Genomic DNA, 24,401 nt, shown 5'->3' with positions numbered 1-24,401 from the left:
AACACTCCATAAAAATAATTTCCAGACAAAATGAATATTCCCAAATCCTTCATCCAAGTCACACGTAGTGTCGTTTACACCATCTTAGTCACTCTTCTCTGGATAAATTCAGATTTGAAAGTGTCCCAAGCACAATCAACAAAACCCAATGCTGCAGATGTAGGGTGAGCTCCATAGAGCACAGAGAGTCTAGTCTGTATCCCCAAGAGCAAAGCTCCATACCCAGGATGGTACTTTTCTTCTAAGCAACTGCAGGGCATGGTTAGCTTATGTTTTTTTCCATTCATTCATTCAGTCAATAAACATGAGCTGCCAGGCACTGGGCTAGGTACAAGGGCTACTAAGAAAAATGGTATATCATCTTTGTGCTCAGGGAGACAGCCTATTCAGAGAGATTTTAAAAACACACACACAGATAAAACTATGAGGAAAGAAACATACTTGCTTTTGGGGTCTTAGAGAAGACTGACTAGGGATCCCTCCTTCAGTGAGTCTTCCAAGAATGCACGACTTCTGCTTACAGCCATAGCGACTGGATTTACCTGCCTCCCTTCAACAGCTAAAACGCTGGACAGAACACATGAAACAACTGCTTTGGAGGACGGACAATAGGCAGCACAGATCTGTACTCCTTGAGAGAAAGGAAACAAGAGTGAGTCCCATGACTGCCCAACTTACTGCCTAGACGCAGCTTCCACAGAGCAGCACAGCAGGAAGAATCCAAATGGTCCCACCAAGTTGAGGAAACAGAAATTCAAGTTAACAGAGCTAGAATTTATAGGGCACAATACTGGAGAGGAGGAGACTGCACAGGGAGAGCACTCTGGAGAACTGCAGAAGAGTCCCCTTGAACCTCTTGCTGATCTGCACATGTGTGGCGTGAAGCTCCACAAGACTGAGAAAAGAACCAATGGCAAGCAACAAGCCAAACAATTCGTGGCACTCATAAAGAGCCAGAAAGAATTCACATTTCCACCTGCAAGAGTAACAGGACCTCATAATACATAGGGCACTGGATAGAGTCCTTAAAAAGATGATGCCTCAGTAGTGAAGCTAAATTAGTCCAGATTAAAGGCTGGATCCACCTTAACAAAGCTTAAAAGCAAGCCTTGGAAGTATTAGACTGATCCTAAGCAATTTAAATGCATGCCAGAATAAGTCCAACGCTATTTAAAGAAATAAAACAACATTAAATTCACAAAGTCTGGAATCCAATAAAAAGTTAGCAGGTATTGCTCCACTCGCATGGCTCAGTGGTTAAGCGTCAACTCCAGTCAGAGCACATGCCCGGATTGTGGGCTCCATCCCTAGTAGTGGGTGTGCAGGAGGCAGCCAATCAATGATTCTCACCATTGATGTTTCTATACCTCTCTCCCTCTCCCTTCCTCTCTCTGAAATCAATAAAAACATACTTTTTTATTAGCAGGTATTTAAAGAAGCATAAAAATATGACCCATAACCAGAAAGAAAATCAGTCAACAAAATAAACCCAAAAATGACAGAGATGATGAAACTAGTAAACAGGAATGAAAAACAGCCCTGGCTGGTGTGCTCAGTGACTAGAGCATTAGTCAGAGCACCACGGGGTTACAGGTTCAATTCTCAGGCAGGGCAAGTACCTGGGTTGCAGGTTTGATCCCCAGCCCCTGTCAGGGCTCATGCAGGAGGCAGCCTGTATCCCTCTCCCATTAATGTTTCTCTCTCCCCGCCCCTCCCTTCCACTCTCTCTAAAATAAAAGCAATGAATGGGAAAAATATCCTCAGGTGAGAATTAACAGGAAAAAAAAAAAAGAATGAAAAATAGGTTTTATAAGTATGGTCCACATACACAAGAATGAAGAGGAAAACATAAACATGATGAGAGAAATGAAAGATACAAAAATTCAAATGGAACTTATAAAGATATATATCTGAATATATCTGAAATGAAAAATATACTAGATGTAATTAATTAATAACAGATTAGACACTGCAAAAGAAATGATCATTGTACTTGCAGATAGAACAATAAAAACTACCCAAAATGCCCTGGCTGGGTGGCTCAGTTGGTTGGAGCATTGTTCTATACACCAAAAGGTTGCAGGTTTAATTCCCAATCAAGGCACATACCTAGGTTGTGGGTTTGATCCCTGGTCAGGGCCCATGCAGGGGGAAACTGATCAATGTTTCTCTCTCTCTCTCTTCTCTCTTTCTCTCTCTCTTTCTCTCTCTTCTCTCCTTCCTCTCTCTCTAAAAATCAGTAGATATATTCTCAGGTGAGGATTTAAAAAAAGTACTCAAAATGAAGCAGAGAAAAAAAAGACTGAAATTAAAATCTTTTCAATTTTTTTTAATTGATTTCAGAGAGGAAGGGAGAGAGAGAGCTAGAATCATCAATGATAAAAGAGAACCATTGATTGGCTGCCTCCTGCAAGCTTCCCTACTGGGGATCAAGCTCACAACCCAAGCATATGTCCTGGCCAGGAACCAAACCATGACCTCCTGGTTCATAAGTCAACGCTCAACCACTGAGCCACACCAGCCGGGCTAGACTGAAAATAATTAACGAAGCATCAGCAACCTATAGTACAATAGCAAACAGTCAATATACTTGTAATTAGAGTTCTAAAAAGAGAAGTGAGAGAAAGGAGAACAGAAAAATACTTGAAGAAATAATAGCTGAGCAAATTTTCAAATTTGCTAAAACAATGCAAATAACAGATAAAACAAGGCAGGATAGGAGAGGCACTTCAGCCAAGGTAGACACACCAGGACAATGAGAAACGAGAACTTTCATGGTGAGCAGAGGGAGGAGGGGCCACGGGTAACCTGGCATTACAGAAACAACAGGGACACAGCGGCTCACAGTGGGAAGCAATGAGGCTGGAGGGGGCAGGTGCCAGTTCACAGCAGACTCTGCATGCCTCACTCAGTCACTTGGACCTCATCTTGTAGGCCAGGGGGACCACCTTGTCCTGGAAGGGCAACTGATTTGTTGAACTACAAAGTCAGACTTTACAGTTCTCCTAAGTAAGAGAGTCCAGAGAACAGAAGAAAGGTTTGAGGCCTGGCTGTGACATCTGTGCCCTCAGCCTGCTCCCGTTTGGAACAAACACCAGAGACAACAAAAACATCCTACCCACCTGAAAAGTTTTGCCTCCCTAGGACTCCTGGAATCAGATAACTCTTAAGCCAGAAAGGACCTCAGGGATCAAAGACTCCTGGCTTTACAGATCAAAAAAGGTAAGGCCCAGAGAAGTGACAACTGATCCAGGACCACTTAGGAGTCCTGACTCCCAGTTCCAGTCCCTGCTGCCCCCCCCCCCCCCGCCCCCAGCCCTATGGACTGCTCTGGATGATACAGTGAACCTGTGAGTGTCTACACAGGCTTGCTGCTACATGTCCACTCTAGCTCCTTCCAGGCACTGGCAGATTCCTGGCCTCACTTAGCTCCTGAACATCCACTGGGTAGGTGCTAGGTGTTTCCCTCATGTGCACTGAGCAAAAGTAACTCTGGGCCTGACTCTAAGGAAGGGAGAAGAAATAAAGCTCTCTGAGTATTGGAGGCCAGAGCTGTCCTGAGCCTTCCTGCGGCTGAGAGGGACAGAGAAACAAAAGAGACAGAGAGCCTAGCCCGCCAACCCAGCCAATGGGAGTTAGCAGCCGACCCCCAAAGAGGCAGGGATGAACTAACTGGTGGGGAAGAGACATTCCTATGGCCTCTAAGTCCAACTCCCTTAACAGATTGGCCCTGAGCCATGCACTGTGCTTACCACCTCTCTCCTCCCAGGGGAAGAGGAAATTGCCTTGAACTCTCCTTCTCCCCCTCCTCAAGGCCCACACAACCTCAGCTCTGGGTTGGGCAGCACCTCTTTACAGGGGTTAAGAATAAGCAAATTCTTGGGCTATTCCTGGAGCCTTGATTTTTATCATCCTTCCATTCTGGTCAATTCTGAGAGGCCAGTGGCCCGGAATGCCAGAGAGATCTGAGCCGAGTCCACCAAACCCAAAATAACCCTACACATGCTTCTCTCAAGTCCTCATGGATTTGGCCATTTTGTGTGTATGTTTTCCTATAAATGGCCTATTTTGCCCACACACACAAGGTGCTGGAAACTCAAAGGCACCCCTGAGTGAGCTACGAAAGATGGGAGCAGGGTGCTGGGGGAGGGGAGCACACAGAATCCAGGGTTGGGAACAGAAAGTCTGGCTCCAGGCTCCTCTGCTCAACTGCCTGGAGATCCTGGGATAACCAGCATCCTTTCCTTCAGTTATGAAACTCGCAAGCAGTGGCCTCCTCTTCCCTGTAACTTCCCTCCACCTCCAGGGGAAAGGCAGCGGAAGCACCCCTCCCAGAGCTGCAGACTCCAATAAGGAGCTCCTGCCTTAGGAGGAGTCCTGCTTCCTCCAGAGATATTTCAAGCCCCTGCAATTATGGAGATGAATGGTTTTAAATCATGCAAGTGCGCTAAGTGTCCTGGAGAAATGGCTAGACTAGGGACACGTTTCTTTTTATATCACAAATGCACTATTCACTCATTCAAAAAACACTGGAATGCCCACCAGATGCTAGGCAATGAGAAAACAGGCAAAAAGCATCAGTGGAGGGGGAAACCAAGACCTTTCTCTTCAGAAGAAATAGAGAGACAGAGATTGAGGTGAGCCATCAGAAATGCCCTGCCTATCAGAGCTTCCCATGGGGGCTGCACACATCCTGAGTGTATAGGTCAGATGTCCGGCAGTGGGAAGGCTGCTTGGAATCCTGGTGCGTGGGGAGGGTGAGGCGGCTGCAGGGTCTCAGAAACACCAGGGCCACAGACCAGTTCCCTATACTGCTGGGTTCAAGATGTGGCCACTCCTAGGTGTCTGTTCATGAAGCAAGAATATGTTTAAAGTACTTGATTAAAGCCACCACCACTACAAAACAGCGACACCTAAACTTGTAAAATGACCAAGAGTCATTTGGCTAAGCTGTGAGGGAGATGGAGAATAAAACTGAGGTAACATCATTTTGATGCCAAATTAGGTATGAAATAGGGCAGTAAGACTTCAGTGGTCATCTCCTTTGAGTCCGACAGAGAAAGCTCTGGTGGCATCTACTAGCAATCTCATCCCTTCCTATTTTCAGAGCCCACTCCTAGGGCTGTGGATGCTGCAAGACCAAACCCTGAGGGAACAGAACCAGATAAAACAAAAAGACAGTTGATAGCCAGGAAAGGTCTGGGGACTCGCCTATCCCACATCAGCTGAAGCTCTCTTATCACACAGAGCACCTGGCCCAAAAGATGCCTCAGACCCTTAAGGAATCAAAGTGCTCGGTAATTACTTGTTGATGAACTAATATTGTGACTCTTGAGCATGCTGAAGTGGGAGTCCATCCTCACAGCGGTAGAGACCCAGAAATGGTGGGTGGAGGCTGGGAGAGAAGCCTGGCACCATATAGGGGCCCCTTGGGTCTCACTTATGGGGAATTTACCTATTATATGCTTCAAACTGGCCAACTTGGAGCAGACTGAGGGCCTCCATCCAGTTTTTCCAATTCCTTAGCCAAAAGCATTGCTGAGGTTTCTTGTCTTGCTTGTGATGCCAGATTTCTTAAAGGTTTGCAGACATCAATACTAAGCACTGGTGCACATTAAGCCCGTAAGCTGATCAGATATCATTAACCCTGCAACGGTAGCACAATGCTGGCCCCAAGTGTGCTGCAGCCACTTGCCCCTCTCCACCCACAGTCCTCACCAAGTCGTCTCATTGAGCTGGGCCAATTCTCCCACAGCATAGTCAAGAAGGAAGAGAGGGACCAAGAGGCTGCGCTGTGCAGTATGCTCTGCACTGTTGCCCAAACAGTGAACCTCCCAGCCACAAAACATTTCTTTCCCAAGAGATGCCGAGAGAGAGCAAGAAAAAAATAAAACACCAAGGGGTTTTCAAATGTGAAAGTCCACTCAGCCTTTGTTCTTATTTGATGAATGCACCAGGTAGATGGCAGGCGAGAGAACACTGTTGTCCTAGGAAAGTGTATTTCATCAAGTCTGGCCTGCGATCTGCAGGGAGAGGTAAGTTTGATGAATGATTAGCACTGGGAGGACTTCACCAGCAGCTCTGCTGCAGCATCCTCTCAACCAGGACTGGGGATTCCTTAACAACCAGGAGCTGGCTCTTCCCTGTCTCCTTCTGCCTCACCCCCACTGGTGAATTCACAGGAGAGAAGAGCTACCAAGGCAGGTGATAAGAAAACTACAAAATAAATTGTGGGAAGTCAAAATATTAAGTCCACTGTGAGTTTCCTGAGAAGGAAAAGTGAAGCCTGTGAATCATACAGGCCTGGGTGGTCTCATTTCACATCAGAGTTACAAGAGGATGGGGAGAAAGCCTGGAGCAGAGTAGGTGCAGTATATGCTGGGTGAATGAATGAGTGAATTCCCAGCAGAGGCCTGGATCTGCAGTGACCAGCTGGCTTTCTTAAAGACCTGTCACTCGCTGACTCATGACTTCAGAGAGGCCATGATAGTTAGCAGGGGTATCCAGCAGCCAGGCTCCTGGCAGCTCCCGGGGGCAGGATGGCTCCAGCTCCACTTCTACAGCTGTGGCAACCCTAGCAGGAGAAGCTGTCTACCACAATGCCCAAATCCTAGATCACCCCAAGCCCTACCAGCACAAGTCCCACACAAACACACAGGATCCACCTCAAACACCACTCCAACCCAACACAAAGATTGTCTTGCTCCTGCCATTTTCCTTAGTGATCCATTTGAGGCAAAGAGTGGTCTGGGAAGAGAAGGTGCCTGTACTATCTTCCAAAGATCTGTGGGGTCTATTCCCAGATATTCTAATTCTCCTCCTTCTGGGTACATGGAGGACTACACATCCATTCCCTCCCACCCCTGAACACACATATATGCCTTCTGTGTGACTTTGCCAGTCCTCCCATCAAGAGTGAAGTCTTGCCCTGGACGGTGTTTCTAAGTGGTTAGAGCCTACGCACCCAAGGGTCCCGGGTTTGATTCTTTGTCAAGGGCACATACCTGGGTTGCAGGTTCCAACTCCAGCCCTTCGGGGCATGTAAAGGAGACAACCAATCGATGTGTCCCTCACATCAATGTTTCTCTCTTTCTCTCTCCCCTTCCTTCCCCACTTCCACTTTCTCTAAAAATCAATGAAAAAAATATTCTTGGGTGAGGATTAACAAAAAAAAAGAGTGGGGAAAAAAGAGTGGAGTCTTTCCCCCAACCCTGGAGTTTCAGCTGGTTCTCTAATCAAGCAGTAGATGGATAATTCACTGTGACACATCAGAGCCTAGATCGCAAGAGGTCTTGGAAACTCCATTTTCACCTAAAAGGCTAGTGTCCTTGAGAATGAGAAATCATGTGGAGAGCGGTCTAGCTGAGAGCAACACCAATCACCAGACATGTGAGAGGCTCCCTTGGACCACTCAGGCCCTGCAGAGCCCAGTCCAAAGGGCTAACCCACATTACTGTGAGCAAATAAAATGGTTGTTGTGTTAACCTGCTAAATTGTGAAGTGGTTTATTATGCAGCCATAGATAATTTATATAAAACTCACCCAGCAAGTCTATGTAGCTATTCAGAAGAATGAGGTCATTCAATATGCACTGATGTGGAAAAGTGGCTTAAGAAGTTGCCAAACAGTAAGTACAATACAATTCTACTTAAGGAAATTGATAAGGGAATAGTTGGAGAGCTGGATGTTAGTCTATCATAAAACTACCTGAAAAAGATATAAACCAAGTAGTAACAGTGATTACCTCTGAAGGGCAGGATTATAGATTTTACTTTTCTATAATTTATGTAATGTTTGAATATTATAATGAGTTTGTACTATTTTTTACAACAACCAAGGTACTCTTAAAAAATCATCTTCAGCCGAAACCGGTTTGGCTCAGTGGATAGGGCGTCGGCCTGTGGACTGAAGGGTCCCAGGTTCGATTCCGGTCAAGGGCATGTACCTTGGTTGCGGGCACATCCCCAGTAGGGGGTGTGCAGGAGGCAGCTGATCGATGTTTCTCTCTCATCGATGTTTCTAACTTTCTATCCCTCTCCCTTCCTCTCTGTAAAAAAATCAATAAAATATATTTAAAAAAAAATCATCTTCAAAGGGAGAAACCAAGATGGCGGCATAGGTAAACACCTAAACTGCTGCCTTGCACAACAATATCAAAACTACAACTAAAAGACAAAACGGACACCATCCAGAACCACAGGAAAGCTGGCTAAGTGGAAATTCTACAACTAGAAGAAAAGAGGAAAGCACATTGAGACTCAGAGGAGCTACAAAAGGCTGAGGTACGGAGACTCGCACACAGAGAGGATGGGTGGCTGTGTGCATGGGCGGCTGAGTGCGCGGCTGGCTTTCTAAAGTGGGAGGGAGAAGGAAACTCCCGACTGCACTGAACTTGTCCCCAGTGAGATGCTGGGAAACCAGACACATTCGGGGAGAATCTGGACTGTCAGGAAAAAGAAAGCACACTGAGACTCGGGAGCTGCAGAAGGCAGAGGTCTGGAGGCGCGCATGTGAAAGAGGACTGACTGCTGAACGCACGGGAGGCTGAGTACGTGGCTGGCTTTCTAAAGTGGGAGGGAGACAGAAGCTCCCGACTGCATTGAACTCCAGTTCCAGGCAAGTTTCTGGGAACCCCACTCATTCGGGGAGAAACTGGACTGTCTGGCAGCGGGCGAAACTCCAGGGTGGCTTTATCTCAGAGGTGCTTGCAGTGATTACTGAGGGACACTGAGACCCAGGGGCCTCATAGGGCAGGGCTGACGAGAAACCAAGGCTGTCTGCTATGCCCTGAAACTCCACCCCATCCAAGCTGAGCACAGAGGCTTTTGCAATTTTGCAAGTCTTGTCTCATAAGTGTCTCCAGCACAGAAGTTCTCCCAGCATAGACACAGCTGATCCTCACAGCCAATTGGCATGGAGGTCACTTCCTCCCAGTGATACCAACAACCAATCAAGACTTAACTACATGCCAAAACCGGTTTGGCTCAGTGGAAGAGCGTCAGCCTGCGGACTGAAAGGTCCCAGGTTCGATTCCGGTCAAGGGCATGTAACTTGGTTGCGGGCACATCCCCAGTAGAAGGTGTGCAGGAGGCAGCTGATCGATGTTTCTCTCTCATCGATGTTTCTGACTATCTATCACTCTTCCTTCCTCTCTGTAAAAAATCAATAAAATAGCCGAAACCGGTTTGGCTCAGTGGATAGAGCGTCGGCCTGCGGACTGAAAGGTCCCAGGTTCGATTCCGGTCAAGGGCATGTACCTTGGTTGCGGGCACATCCCCAGTAGGAGGTGTGCAGGAGGCAGCTGATCGATGTTTCTCACTCTCTATCCCTCTCCTTTCCTCTCTGTAAAAAATCAATAAAATATATTTAAAAAAAAAAAAAAAAAATCAATAAAATATATTTAAAAAAAAAAAAAAAAGACTTAACTACAACAAGGCTGAGCACACAGTCCACAAAGGGGTGCACCAAGAGTGTCCACCTCAGGTAACTGGGGAGGCTGAGCCACTGTGCCCTAGAGGACACCTACCATACAAAGCTACTCTACCAACTCAGGAAAGCAACAAAAATGCAGAGACAAAGAAACAGATGACAAATGAAAGAAATGGAGGAAAACAAACGACTGGATATAGAGTTCAAAACCACCGTTATAAGGTTTTTCAAGAATTTCCTAGAAAAGGCCGATAAATTTAGCAAGACCCTCGAGGATATGAAAAAGGACCAACTAGAAATTAAACATACACTGACTGAAACAGGTGTCCTCAAACTACGGCCCACGGGCCACATGCGGCCCGCCAAGAACATTTATCCAGCCCGCTGGGTGCCGCTGCCTGTCCTGCTTAGCAGCCGACTCGTCCCGGGCCCGCAGTGCGCATAGGAATTTTTTATAGTTTTTTTTTTTTAACTATAGTACAGCCCTCCAAAGGTCTGAGGGACAGTGAACTGGCCCCCTGTTTAAAAAGTTTGAGGACCCCTGGACTGAAATAAAAAATATTATACAGAGACCTAACAGCAGACTAGAGGACCGCAAGAATCAAGTCAAGGAGTTGAAATACAAAGAAGCAGAAAACACTCAGCCGGAAAAGCAAAAAGAAAAAAGAATCCAAAAATTTGAAGATAGTGTAAGGAGCCTCTGGGATAACCTCAAGCAAAACAACATCCGAATTATGGTGGTGCCAGAAGAGGAGAGAGAGCAAGATACTGAAAACCTATTTGAAGAAATAATGACCGAAAACTTCCCCCACCTGGTGAAAGAAATAGACTTACAAGTCCAGGAAGCGCAGAGAACCCCAAACAAAAGGAATCCAAAGAGGACCACACCAAGACACATCATAATTAAAATGCCAAGAGCAGCCGAAACCGGTTTGGCTCAGTGGATAGAGCATTGGCCTGCGGACTGAAGGGTCCCGGGTTTGATTCCGGTCAAGGGCATGTACCTTGGTTGTGGGCACACCCCCAGTGGGAGGTGTGCAGGAGGCAGCTGATTGATGTTTCTCTCTCATCGATGTTTCTAGCTCTCTATCACTCTCCTTCCTCTCTGTAAAATATCAATAAAATATATTTTAAAAAATAAATAAATAAATAAATAAAATAAAATGCCAAGAGCAAAAGACAAAGAGAGAATATTAAAAGCAGCATGAGAAAAACAGTTAATTACCTACAAGGGAGCACCCATACGACTGTCAGCTGATTTCTCAACAAAAACTATGCGGGCCAGATGGGAGTGGCAAGAAATATTCAAAGTGATGAATAGCAAGAACCTACAACCAAGATTACTCTACCCAGCAAAGCTATCATTCAGAATTGAAGGGCAGATAAAGAGCTTCACAGATAAGAAAAAGCTAAAGGAGTTCATCACTGCCAAACCAGTATTATATGAAATGCTGAAAGGTATTCTTTAAGAAGAGGAAGAAGAAGAAAAAGGTAAAGATAAAAATTATGAACAACAAATACATATCTATCAACAAGTGAATCTAAAAATCAAGTGAATAAAAAATCTGATGAACAGAATAAACTGGTGAATATAATAGAATCAGGGGCATAGAAAGGGAGTGGACTGACAATTCTCGTGGGGAAAGGGGTGTGGGAGGTGCGGGAAGAGACTGGAGGACAGTTTGGGGAGGTAAGGGCAGTGGGTGGGGTGGGAACCGGGTGGAGGGGAGCTATGGGGGGAAAAAAGAGGAACAATTGTAATAATCTGAACAATAAAGATTTATTAAATTTAAAAAAATAATAATAATGTGGAAGAAAAAAAATAGAAACCAACTAAAATTTTTAAAAAATCATCTTCAATTCTGCTTCAAGCTAATTTTTCCTAAAAGATCCCTTTTCATCCTTTATTCCCCTGTTCAGGGACCAACACTAGCTCCCTACAGCTAGCCTCCTAAAATCTGAATCTCCTCTGGATGGCATTCAAGGTGCCCCTCCCCTCGGTCATCTCCAGTCCAACTACCCGGGCCACACCCATCCCTACCCAGGTCTCCAAGGTTGACATCCTCACTGCAATCACTCAGCGAGCCCCTACCTTTGCCTCTCTAAATTCACCTGACCCTCGAGGCCCAGCTCCCACGGGCTCCTCCCTGGGTCCCCAGAGAAAGTTCCACTCAGGCCTGTCCTTGATTGAATGGTGTCCTGAATTATTCTCCCTGCACTGCAGGTACTGACTGCCCCACAAAGGAGACTCACAGACCAGCCAACTGGCCACCACTATCTCCAGCTTCTCGTCTAACAGTGCGAGAGGGGCAGAGTCCAGACAGGTAGTTCCAACCCTCTGTGCTGCCCACAGCCAGGATGGTGGATGATAACCTGGGCTGGCACTTCCTTCCTACCCTGCCCATTTCCAGCAGCAACCAAGTGGAAGCTCGTGTGCAGGCTGCTAGTATAGAATGACTCCTGGTTTCAAGGATGTTCTCAGAGCCCCCTCCCCACACTCCAGGTCCCACATGCTGCATACAATCCAAACTCTGGCTTCAAACTTAATTGCCTTCCTGGGGGACCCAACAGCTCTTCCTCACTCGGGTCTCTGCAATCTGCATGTCCAGTTTTTAAACAAAGCTGTTTAGAATCTCTTAGGAATAAGACAAGTGGAAAATTGCAAGCATTGACCTCTACCTTTCTCTAAAACAAAACACGTCATTCTACATGTTCACACACCCCTAAACATACACCCCCATTCAAACCCAGCCCATCACCCTGCCCCTCTGAGCACTTCTATAGGATTTGGCCCAAGTGGGGGCTGGGGACTTGCTGAGACAGTGTCTGCTCCCTCTGTCTCTGGCACCACCACCCCTAGGGCTTATTGGAAAGTCAGGCGCCTAAGCCTCAGTCTCCACACTATGTCAGGTGGCCAAGTGAGAGGGCTTAGAAGGGGCTACCAGATACTGTGTTTGAGTTTTATAATCCCTCTAAGGAGGGGTTATTCATGTCACAGATATGTCATAATCTATTGAAAGTGCTCAGGTGGGCCTCGCAGCTCAGTCCCAGAACAATGCAGGAGAACCCTCCCACACAAACCCATGTAGGCATACCCAGCCATGCACACTCCAGGGCAAGTATACACATCCTCTCTCTCTTTCTCTACCTCAAGTATACATATTCTCTCTCTCTCTCTCTCTCTCTCTCTCTCTCTCTCTCTCTCTCTCTCTTTCTCTCTCTCTCTCTCTCTCTTTCTCTCTCTCTCTCTCTCTCTCTCTCTCTCTCTCTCTCTCTCTCTCTCTCTCTCCTTCTCTCTCTCTCTCTTTCTCACACACGCACACACAGGTACATGGCCACATGCTGTTCCAACCTTGCTCTGAGCATCCCCCGAGATCACTTTCCTCACCTGTCCACTGTTCTCACAGGCCCTTTCACCCCAGGCCTTCTCCCAGACTCTGAAACTGTCATACATACTTTCCTCACTGGGAGGGTGGAGGAGTGTGAGCACAGGCATTATACTCAGCCAGGGCCCTGTCTGCCAGGGTTCTAGAAGGCTATCCTATGCAGTTGGATGTTGTTCAGGTTTTACAATAATATCTTCAGTTTAATTTTCCTTTTTAACCTGAGAAAGAGAAATTTTTCAAATTTGCCCAAAGGTGCTGTGGGGATTAGCAGCGGCTCTAAGGTGCTAAGGCCAAGGCCCAGAACTCACCAAGATCCTGAACCAGAGGCCCCGAGGCCCCTCAGCCTTCCTACAGTGACAGCCACGCCTCTCTAATTAATGGAGGGTTCCCAGGGGATCCACCGAGCTGCCTGACTCTTCAGACCCCTGGACTGTTCTTCATCCCCATCCTTTCCTCTTCTCATCACAAGGTCAGATATTTTTAATAAATGCTGACCATTGAGCATAGAATTGGTCACGAGTCTCTCAGAAAGTAAGCGAGTATTCAAAGTACAATTAATTTCCAGCCACTGTAAGGGGAGAGGGTGAAGGAAGACAGAGGGGAGGAAGGGGTGTGGTAAACTCAAAAGCACAGATAATAATAAACAATGGATAATCAAAAAGTAATCTGCATTTGGCTCCTGAACGTAGACTGGAGCACACACTGGGACACTGAAAGCCAGCGGAAGTGCTCCTTCTGGCTCCACCCACTCCTCAAGTGCCCCAGTCCAGTTCAGCTAAGTTTTTGGTTGTGCTTATGGTTTGAGAGGAGGGAAAGGGTTTGGAAGCTAGACTTCACCCAGGCAGACACTCTTGTTTCATTATGCTGTGGCTATCATGGAAGTTGAAATTATTAACTTGTTGTGCTGGACTCCAGCAATGGAGCCTTCTGCCTCCTAAATGCACCAGGCTGGGGTAGGAGGCAGTTAAAACGAAAGTAGCAGCAGAGCCATGAGTGTAGGGTGGAAGTCAGGCAGGCAGCAAGGCCCTGCCACTAACCAGACAGGTGACCATCTCTGTAAACAACCTTCACCCCCATCCAGTTTCTATCAAAAATCAGAGTCTTGGGTTTACTCATTAACTTTCCTCTTTCCTCTTCCATCCACTTCTAGGTCAGGGCCAGAGAGCACACTGTAAGAGGAAGAGATATCTGGGAAGCCACAGGATTAGAAGCCAAGACTTGTGCCTTCATCCCACCTGAGAAACCACCTCCATCAGAGCTGGAAGGAACCTTAGCAATCGATAACCCAGCCACTCCTTCTGTGTGAAGAAGACGACCTGAAGAAAGCAAGTAACTTGCCAAAGGTCACCGAGCCTGTTAGAGGCAGAGGCAGGAGCCAGGATTAGAACCTCCCGCCTGGGAGCTGGTCATCATTCCAGAGGTTCAACAGCATGACAGCCCTCTGAGGCCAAAGCCATAGGAGAGGATACACTTCCTGTCCATAAAGTCCTCCATTCAGGTCTCCCTCATTGTGGCTTCAACACAGATGCACAGAAGAACGGTCACCTGGCTAAGATGACTGGTGATGTCAGACCATGCAGGCCTCCTGGGAAGCTCCCCACCAAGTCCTCCCCTTAGGACCAGGCCCCGCAGAATCTGTGTCATGGGACAGGATATGCTGAGGAGCCAGGATATGCTGAGCAGCAAGGCCTCTCATCACTTGGCCTCAGTCCTTCCCGCCCCACCACCTGATTTTCACCAGGCTGATTTCCCTCAGCCCAGGCCCATGTGCCTGTCTGCCCTGCGTAGTCCACTCACAGGTGGTGGGTGCCCCAAACCCAATAGCAGTGAGAATGAAAGTGGATACCCATCCAGGTCCCAGGGAGGGGGGAGACTTAAAATGGGAGTTTCCATATTCCTGCTGCAACAGCTCCAGGCAGGCCCTGCCCAGGACCTTATGAGAACAGCCAGCCAAGGTCTGTTGTAGGACAGGCAGCGTGGCAGCCAGACTGCCTGGGTTTGAACCCTGCAAGTCTCTGACCAACTCTCTCCTTAGCTGCTGCCTTTATAAAATGGGGGGAAATGACAGCTACCTCCCTAGACTCTTATGAAAATTAAATAAGATTTAAATTAAGATTAATACACTTTAAATAAATTAGTTGTGGACATATGTAAAGAGTCTGAAACTGTGGCCCATAAGGATAGTGACAAATATAAATATTGGCAACCCAAGTACAATGTGCAAAAACATGGCAGGACAATAAGGTTGGTGGCCACTCCTGGAATACCAAATAATTTCTGCTGGATCTTAGAGAAGGGGCCCTTTTGGCAGGTTAAGCTACCAGCCAGCACCATCCTTTCCGCAACCACCACCCCCACTGCCACACTGCTAGATTCTTAGAAGTAGAAGATTTACACATCACCCAGCAGAAGGAAGCCACAGAATAAAACACACAGAAAGTAAAACATGAAAAGACCAGGGTCTGTAAGCAGCAACCCTAGGGAACCTGAATCAGCAGCATCCACACAGGCTGCCTAAGGTAGCTCCACAGGGGCTGATGAACAAGTGCTGGGAACAAAGCAAGACTCCCGGAGTCCATAGGAGCAGAGAGGAGGACCTTGATGAGGGTCCTGGCAGAGGGTGCCACCTGGAGGGCCAGGGGCATTCCTATAGCAGCCAGTGCAGAGGAATAAGAGTTAGGTAGCATTGGCCAGATTCCCACAGATGCTTTTCTGAATGGCTGGTGGGAGGTCCTCCACCCTAGCTCTGAAGCCTGCTGGGAGGAGACAGGAAGCAGGAAGTTACAGGCCTCTCCTGCTTCCCTAGGCTTCCTCCTTACAATCAGGGTGGTTCTCCAAGAAAGAAATTAAGAATATTGCTAGTTGCCAATCAGAAAGAGCAGGGAGGAGGATCTCTCTCCTGGTCCCCAAAGCCCAATTTAAGGAGCTTATCACTTCCAAGTCAAGTGCTAGGGCAGAGAGACGGTCTAAAAAATATCAGTATCCTATGTTATCCTCCCTCCCCAACCCACAGTTAAAGGGCAAAAGAGACTTTGACTTCAGTTTATAACACAAAGACTTTCTAAGGCTCCACCACAATGGACCCAGACAAACACTGACCTGTTTTCTTTAAATTTCCTACAAACACCTTGGCTGCTGACAGATAAGATCCCAGGATATTCCTGCAGGAAAACAAAAATTAGGTCATCACTTCTCTGTGAAGCCACTCTAGGGTGAATGTTGCCCAGCAGTGGCCACTCTTTGGGGCAGCAGTCTCCCATCAAGAACCCATTCATTTAATAGGTGGAGAAAGCCAGAAATGGCACACTGGTTCCAGCTGCTGTGCCCATCCCACTGAGCTGGTGGCGGGTGCCTAAAGCATTATTAGCAGAACCCAAGCCCTGGAGAGACCACTGTGATCAATTAGTGATGTCTGGTATGGGCAGTTATGTAAGAGTACCCATGTCATCTCTGAGGTAGACCCTGGGCATCCAAAGATTTAATGTTTGTAATTTTGATCACTCACAAGCAACCCAACGTTTCCAGATATGTAAAAGTGTGTAACTTTACTGAGACATGACTTTGATTCACATACCCTAGGTGGCTGATGTAAAGAACAGGCCTCTTTGTTTTCATCTCTACCACATCCAAAGTACTCTTGTGGAGCAATAAAAAGTTGGTGGAAAATGGCCATCAAATGTGAGATGAAATTGTAGCAGAAGTTTAAAGGGTAGTTAATTTGGGGTGTAAAGATATACACAGGAAACACTTGGCTCTGTGGAAACATGACTCTGGAGAAATCCAGGCCCATGTAAAAATATTCCTGTGGATGCAAATTTGGGATTCTAGAAGGTACAAGATTATTTTGGGGGGGATGGCAAAATGGATTCATATTTTTTATTGAAATATAATTGACATATAAATTATATTATTTTCAGATATACAAATAATTTTTTGATATTTGTAAATATTAAAAAATGATGATCACGTAAGTCTAGTCAACATCCATCAACATACATACATAGTTACAATTTGTTTTTCTTGTGATGAAAACTTTTAAGATCTATTCACTTACCATCTTTCAAATATACAGTACAGTATTATTAACTACTAGATGCCCGGTGCACAAAATTCATGCATGGGTAGGGTCCCTAGGCCTGGCCTGCGATCAGGGCTGATCTGTGGGGCGATCAGCGGGGCAATTGGGAGGGGAGCCCCCACGCTGGCACTGGCCTTGGCCGGCCTGGCGCCCCTGCTCGCCAGCCCCACCCGAGTGGGCTGGCCCAACCCCCCCAATCGCCCCACCTCCGCCACTGCCAGTCCCCGCTGCCCCCCCCCGCCACCCACGCGCTGGCTGGCCCCACCCCCCGCTGCCGCCACAACTGCAAGTCACTTCCCTCTGCAGGGCAACTGGCGGGGCGATGGGGGGGCACTCCCCCGCTGCCACCCGCCTTGGCTGGCCTGGGGGCTGCAGGCAGGGGGGCGCAGCTACTGCATTGAGCATCTGCCCCTGGTGGTCAGTGTGTATCATAGTGATTGGTCATTCCACCGGCAGTTCCACCATTCGGTTGATTTGCATATTAGGCTTTTATTATATAGGAGAGGATAGTCACCATCCATACATTACATTCCCATGACAAGACTAATTTCTTGAAATGTCAGGGGTCCACACTGTGCCTACTCTATGTCTCTCAGCAGTGGGTACTGGGCCAAGGAGAACATAGAGGTGATTAGAATCTAAGCCTGAAGGAGCTTACAATCTAATTAGAGAAACTATGATACTGACTAGAATAGAAGTGGCACTGCATCTTCCCAATGATGCTCAGAATCCATTTCAATCCCCTTTCATCCTTTCCTCACCACCCCAGCCAACCAATTCACAAATTGTCTCAATCCTTCTTCCAAAATGTCTCAGGTTCAGTCCTTTCTCTCCATTCCTCACAGCTGCCCAGCCACTCTCCTCACCATGATTTCCCCTCTTAGCAGACCCCAGACTCACCCACCATTAGTCTAGGCCTGCTTCTGTAACCCCTATTCAAAACCCTGCCAAGTTCCCAGGGCCTCCCAAAGAGTGCACATGGTGGGCACTCACCTTCTCTTGAATGAATGGATAGATGAAATTCTTTGGCTGGACATTTGAAGCTGCCAACAATATAGCCATTGTCTCCCTATCTAGCCTTTTATTTCTCTGCTTCCCTCCACATAACCCACTCACTGGCCCACCTATGCTATTCACACACCCCAACACTTACTTAGTGCCTTTCCTCAAGTTGGTTCACCCTCCCTTCTGCTGAAATGCAAGCCACCCTTCAAAGTTCACGTCAGATACCACCTGCTACATGAAGCATTCCTCCAGAATCAGGGTGACTTATTCTGCTGTTTGAACCCACGTAACATTCTTCCCTCACAGGCCACTCACCTTATAGTTTGAATTGTCACTGTTGAACCCCTTTCTTAACCCTTTACTGCACTATAAGCCCCATGAAGACAAGGACCTTTACCTTTTTAATTTTTGCATCACCAGAACTTAGCACAGACTCTTGTACTATGACACATACATACTAAGTATTCATCAAATTCACTGAAGAATCACCCCATCCTATCTAATAAAAGAGTAATATGCAAATTAACCGTACCTCCGCTACACCCACCAGCCACGCCTACCAGCCAATCAGGAGCCAATATGCAAATAAACCCAACCAAGATGGCTGCGGCCACAGAGAGCAGGAGGGAGGCTTGGGTTTCCCTGGCAATGGAGGAAGCCAAGCTTTCCGCACACCCTGGCAGGCCCAGGCCTCCACTCCAGGATACAAAGTTTCAATTATAGAAGATAAATAAATCCCAACAAAAATGGCGGCAGCCACGGAGCTGGAGAGAGTAGGAGGCTAGGGTTGCCCCTGGCGATGGAGGAAGCCAAGCTTCTGCAGCCCTGGCCTGCTTTGGCCTCCGCTTAAGGCTACAAAGTTTCAATTATAGAAGATAAATAAATCCCAACAGAAATGGCTGCTGCCATGGAGCAAGCAGAAGGCTTGGCTCCACTCCAGGCTACAAAGTTTCAATTGTAGAAAATAAATAAATCCCAGATACCAGGTCCTCCGCTTGGGTCACCAGGGGGCATGGCCGGCCTGCAAACCACCACAGGCCCCTCGCCCAGGTCGCCCCATGCCTCAAGGGAACCCCCACCCTGATCCAGGACACCCTTCAGGACAAACCAGCTGGTCCCCACCTGTGCACCAGACCTCAATCCTATCTAATAAAAGAGTAATATGCAGATTGACCATCACTCCAACACACAAGATGGCTGTGGTCAAAGATCCTGCCCCCATGTCGTCAAAGATGGCTGCCCCCATGTGGACACAAGATGGCCACCACAAGATGGCCAGCAGGGGAGGGCAGTTGGGAGGGACCAGGCCTGCAAGGGAGGGCAGTTGGGCATGATCAAGCCTGCAGGGGAAGGCAATTAGGGGTGACCAGGCTGGCAGAGGAGGGAAGATGGGGGTGACCGGGCCTGCAGGGGAGAGCAGTTAGGGGTGACCAGGTCTACAGGGGAGGGCAGTTAGGGGTGACCATGCCTGCAGGGGAGGGCAGTTAGGGGCAAACAGGCTGGCAGGGGAGCAGTTAGGCATCAATCAGGCTGGCAGGGTAGTGATTAGGGGGTGATCAGGCTTGCAGGCAGAAGCAGTTAGGGGCAATCAGGAAGGCAGGCAGGCGAGCAGTTGGGAGCCAGCAGTTTAGGCCCGATCCCAATCCACCTCCCCAACTGCCCTCCCTTGCAGGCCCGGTGGATCAGGATCAGGCCTAAATGGGCAGTCGGACATCCCTCAAGGGGTCCCAGATGGGAGAGGGTGCAGGCTGGGCTGAGGGACACCCACCCCCCGCCCCCACTTGCACGAATTTCATGCACCGGGTCTCTAGTGTAATATATAAAACCTAGGAGAGATGAAGATAAAAAATGTCATAGGCATTCCAAAGAAACTTTTAGGATAGGTGAGCCAGGGAAGGTTCCATGAAAGAGCTCAGACATGAGTAGGGTCTTGAAAGAGGGAAAGGAGTACTGGGAAAGAGCATTCCAGGAAGATGGGACAGTATGAACTAAAAGACAAAGAAGGAATGAGCAAAGCATGCTTGGGAGATCCATCTGGCTAGAACTGAGGGTTCCTGGAGGGAGACCAGTGGGAGATAAGGCTACACAGGCAGGCCTGGAATGGATAGAAAGGATGTCGAGTGCCAGGGTATGGCACTTGGATTAGATCCATTCCCTGTCACTGGGGATGATAGCCACAGCAGACATGGGCCTTACGAGTAGAAAAAAAGAAGTCCTGTTCCAAGCATATTAAACTAGTCTCTTCAGCTAGAGTATAAATAACAGCCACCATCTTCTGCACACCTGCTATGTAGGAGGCCCAAAGCTTGTGCTTCACATACATTACCTCATTGCTCTACAAAGGCCTGAGAGATTGCTATTGTTATCCCTACTTTGCAAGCAGGAAACTAAAGCTATGAGAGGTGAAGGCACTTGCCCAAGGCCTCACCAACTCACTCATTCACTTAACAATACTCCAGTGCTGGAGTTAGAGACTCAGGGATGAGGACCAGCACACTGGCCAGTTACCCCTGGCCCAGGGGCTTCCCACTTAAACTGAGCTGCTTCTCCTTAATTCCTCAAAGGCAACATTTATTAAGCACATAGTAGGAGCTGAATAAAGCACAGTAAGTAGATGGAGGTTGCCAAGGGCTGAGGGAGAGAGAAATGAAAAGTTACTGTTTAATGGGTATACGGTTTCAGTTATGCAGATGAGAAAGTTTGGAGATCTGATGCACAATGAGTATACTTAATGCAATTGAACTGGACATTTTAAAATGTTTAAGATGATAAATTTTTACCACAATTAAAATTGTTTTTCACTTATTAATTGTCTGATTGGCTGCCAATATGATCTTATACTGCTAATTATCTGGTGCCAGAAGAGACTCTAGAAAGATTTTACCCCAATAACACTCCAAAACAGAAATTTGGAAAGAGCAGGTAATGTGCTCAGAGCTGCACACATAGGTGGTGTTGAGGCTAAGATCCTCCAGCTCAATAGAGAAAAATGGCAGATGGTAGCACAGCACAATAGGAAAGCACAAGGCATGATGGGTCAGAGGCCACAGGTTCAAGTTCTGTTTCTTCCACTTAATGAGTTCTGTGACCTCAGATAAGTAATATATTCTCTCTGGGCCTCACTTTCCCAACCTATAAGAAGGCAATAAAAAATAACATATACTATGAAAGATTATATGTGACTCAAATAAAATTATATACACCTAATGTGCAGAGAAAGTACTTCGTCAACTATCCTATCTAATAAAAGAGTAATATGCAAATTAACCATCACTCCACTATACCCACAAGCCACGCCCATCAGCCAATCAGGAGCAAGTATTCAAATTAACCCAACCAAGATGGCTGCAGCCACAGAGCAAGCAGGAGGCTTGGGTTTCCCCGGCAATGGAGGAAGCCAAGCTTTCCGCACACCCTGGCAGGCCCAGGCCTCCACTCAAGGCTACAAAGTTTCAATTATAGAAGATAAATAAATCCCAACAAAAATGGCTGCAGCCATAGAGCGAGCAGGAGGCTTGGCTCCGCTCAAGGCTACAAAGTTTCAATTGTAGAAGATAAATAAATCCCAGATACCAGGGCCTCTGCTTGGGTCGCCTGGGGACATGGCCAGCCTGCAAACCACCACAGGGCCCTCGCCCAGGCCTCCCCACACCCCAAGGGAACCCCCACCCTGATCCAGGACACCCTTCAGGGTAAACCAGCCGGCCCCCACCCGTACACCAGGCCTCTATCCTATCTAATAAAAGAGTAATGTGCAAATTGACCATCACTCCAACACACAAGATGGCTGCCCCATGTGGACACAAGATGGCCACCACAAGATGGCCAGCAAGGGAGAGCAGTTAGGAGGGACCAGGCCTGCAAGAGAGGGCAGTTGGGGGTGATCAAGCCTGCAGGGGAGGGCAGTTACGGGTGACCAGGCCGGCAGAGGAGGAAAGTTGGGGGTGACCGGGCCTGCAGGGAAGGGTAGTTGGCGGGGGACCCAGGCCTGCCGGGGAGAGCAGTTGGGGGGGACCAGTCCTGCAGGGGAGGGCAGTTAGGGGTGACCAGGCCTGCAGGGGAGGGCAATTAGGGGCAAACAGTCTGGCAGGGGAGCAGATAGGCATCAATCAGGCTGGCAGGGGAGTGGTTAGGGGGTGATCAGGCTGGCAGGCAGAGCAGTTAGGGGCAATCAGGAAGGCAGGCAGGCAGGCAGTTGGGAGCCAGCAGTCCTGGATTGTGAGAGGGATGTCCGACTGCCCGTTTAGGCCCGATCCTAAACGGGCAGTCGGACATCCCTTGAGGGGTCCCAGATTGGAGAGGGTGCAGGCTGGGCTGAGGGACACACACACACCCCCCCCCGTGCATGAATTTCATGCACTGGGCCTCTAGTATATTATTTTATAAACACTAGTTATTGTTATTAATATTAAATATCAGTTCCCAGATTTTAAAAAAGATTAATATCTGATTAAGTCAAATAAAAAAATAATCCCACTTCATTGTAGCCTACTCTCCGCTGTCCAGAGCCTTGCACACAGCAGGTCTTCCATGAATGAGTGCAGAACAGAATTACCCTTCAAGTTTTAACCACCCCTATCTGCTTCCCTTCCTCACCCCCAACCCACTGCCCAGCTGCAACAGCCAAGCCAGAACCAGGCAGAGGGTAGGAAGCTGGTGTAAATGTCTGCCTCCCTGGCTGCATTCCTTAGCTAAATATAAATTATTTGTACAGTCCATTGTTTGAAATTATCCATAATACCTCTTCCCCCCTCCATTACTTATGATGACAAGCTGACTGTACATCTTTATAGCAGAACTACATACAAAACATTCCCTATAACTATTTTTAGTAGAGAGAGGAAAGCTGGCTGGTACACGGGGATCAGAGCCTGAGTCCTCAGTTTTCTCCACTAGTCCAGGAAAGCTTCCTGGAGGAGGAAATACCTGAGTCAGAGAAGAGAACAGTTGCAGGTCAGAAGGGCACCCGCACATAATGAGTTTGGTTCTCTGAACCAAAGGGAGGTGAGTAGCTGCCTTCTTGTTTCCTTTTTGGGGATGGGGAAAGGTCCACACAGCCCAGGGGATCCCATACTACCCAATGCTTCAAATTCCCCGGGACTCTGCAGGCATCCAGGAAAGAGGTAAAGAAGAGAACAATATCTTTTGCAAAGAAAGGCGAACCAAGACTCCAGTTTCGAGATACACAAGTACAAATACTGCCCTCATAACAAGCCAGTTTCTTCTTTGGACTTTTTTTATTTAACCACAAGAAAGTTTCTTAAAGTCCCAAAGCTGAGGCACAGATGGACTACATCTTGTACCTTGAGGTGTGCCAAAGCTCTGTCACTCTGAGTGCCGATTAGCCAGCAGTGACCCAAGGAATGGGGGCGGCGGGGGGGGGGGGGAGGAGGAGGAGGGCCTGCAGACGGTATCCCAGTCCTGATCGAACCCCTAGCCCTCCCTGGGGGCGCTGTATGGACAACCCCCAAGCCACTGGGGTCTACTGGACCACACAGTCAGAAACCCATGACAGCTCCCAGGCTCTCCCTTTCTGCTGCACCCTTCAGACCTCCCATCCCTTCGCCAGGGACCCCTCGGTTCACCCTCCCTCGCTCCACTCCCAAAAGGTCCTCCGAGCCTCTCCGTGCGGATCCCTCTTCGCCCCAATCCCGGGCCCCCACACACACACCTTCCTCTTCCTGGGCCGCGTCCTGGCCCTCGCAGAGAGCCTGCCCCATCCCTCCCTCATTCCGCCCCACAGCCGCCCTCCCGACACCCCCTTCTCGGGGCGCCCCTGAGGCGCTCCCCTCTCTGGAAACCTGGTGAAGGGCTCGCCTAGCTCACCCAAAGCCGTCCCGGATCCCGCAAGCTCGCCCGACCCGTTCCCGAGCCCGCCACCCGCCCGCCCGCACGGGGCCACACTCACCGAGCTCCCAGGAATGCGGGATCCCGGCTCCCTCGAGCTCCCTCGCCGCCACCACCACAGCCACCGCCAGCGGAAACGGGGGGCGGGGCCTGCCCGGGAATGGCGAGGCTGCGGGGCGGGGCCGGCCGCGGGCGGGGGCGGGGCAAGGCTTCGGGGGCGTGGCTATGCGAGGCCACGGGGCGGAGCCTGTCCGGGAATGGCAGGGCTGCAGGGCGGGGCGGGGCGAGGCCACGGGGCGGGGCCTTCCCGGGAATGGCAGGGCTGCAGGGCGGGGGCGGGGCGAGGCCGCGGGGCGGAGCGAGGCCGCGGGGCGGGGAGGGGAGTGGCGGGGCCACAGGGCCGGGGCCCGGGCTGAGCATGAGGGGCGAGGTGACAGGGCTGCCAGAAGGAACTGGAGCCGGCGCTGGGGCCCCGACCGAGGTTGCAGGAGGTCTGCAACACCCTCTGTCTGGTTCCCCTGCGTCAGAGCAGGAGGGAGCCCGAGGAGGGAAGCCAGGGTCGTGCTGGGCACGCGTTTCCCGAGCTTGTCGGGGCCGCCTGTGGGTCTCCGGAACCCCCGCACCACCGCCTGGATTCTCGGATTGGCCGCTCATCA

At 48.7% G+C, this 24,401-nt stretch overlaps 1 protein-coding gene across 2 annotated transcripts in view; it reads right to left on the bottom strand.

The window, feature by feature from the left end:
- Positions 1-23,881, bottom strand: part of TSPAN9 (tetraspanin 9) — a 215,000-nt gene extending 191,119 nt beyond the window's left edge. The window contains exons 1-2 of one of the 2 annotated variants that reach the window (XM_080661343.1): positions 23,807-23,880; positions 15,915-15,976 (exon numbers count right to left, since the gene is read on the bottom strand). The gene's annotated coding sequence lies outside the window, so the exon portion shown is untranslated. Of the gene's footprint in view, positions 1-15,914; positions 15,977-23,806 lie in introns of both variants that reach the window. The other variant, XM_080661344.1, reaches the window with a different exon arrangement.
- Positions 23,882-24,401: the final 520 nt, after the last annotated feature.

The sequence above is a fragment of the Plecotus auritus genome (assembly GCF_963455305.1).
Source record: "Plecotus auritus genome assembly, chromosome: 3".
Taxonomy (NCBI): domain Eukaryota; kingdom Metazoa; phylum Chordata; class Mammalia; order Chiroptera; family Vespertilionidae; genus Plecotus; species Plecotus auritus.
Note: the sequence above shows the minus strand (reverse complement) of the source record. Positions and strands in the feature narration are given on the sequence as shown.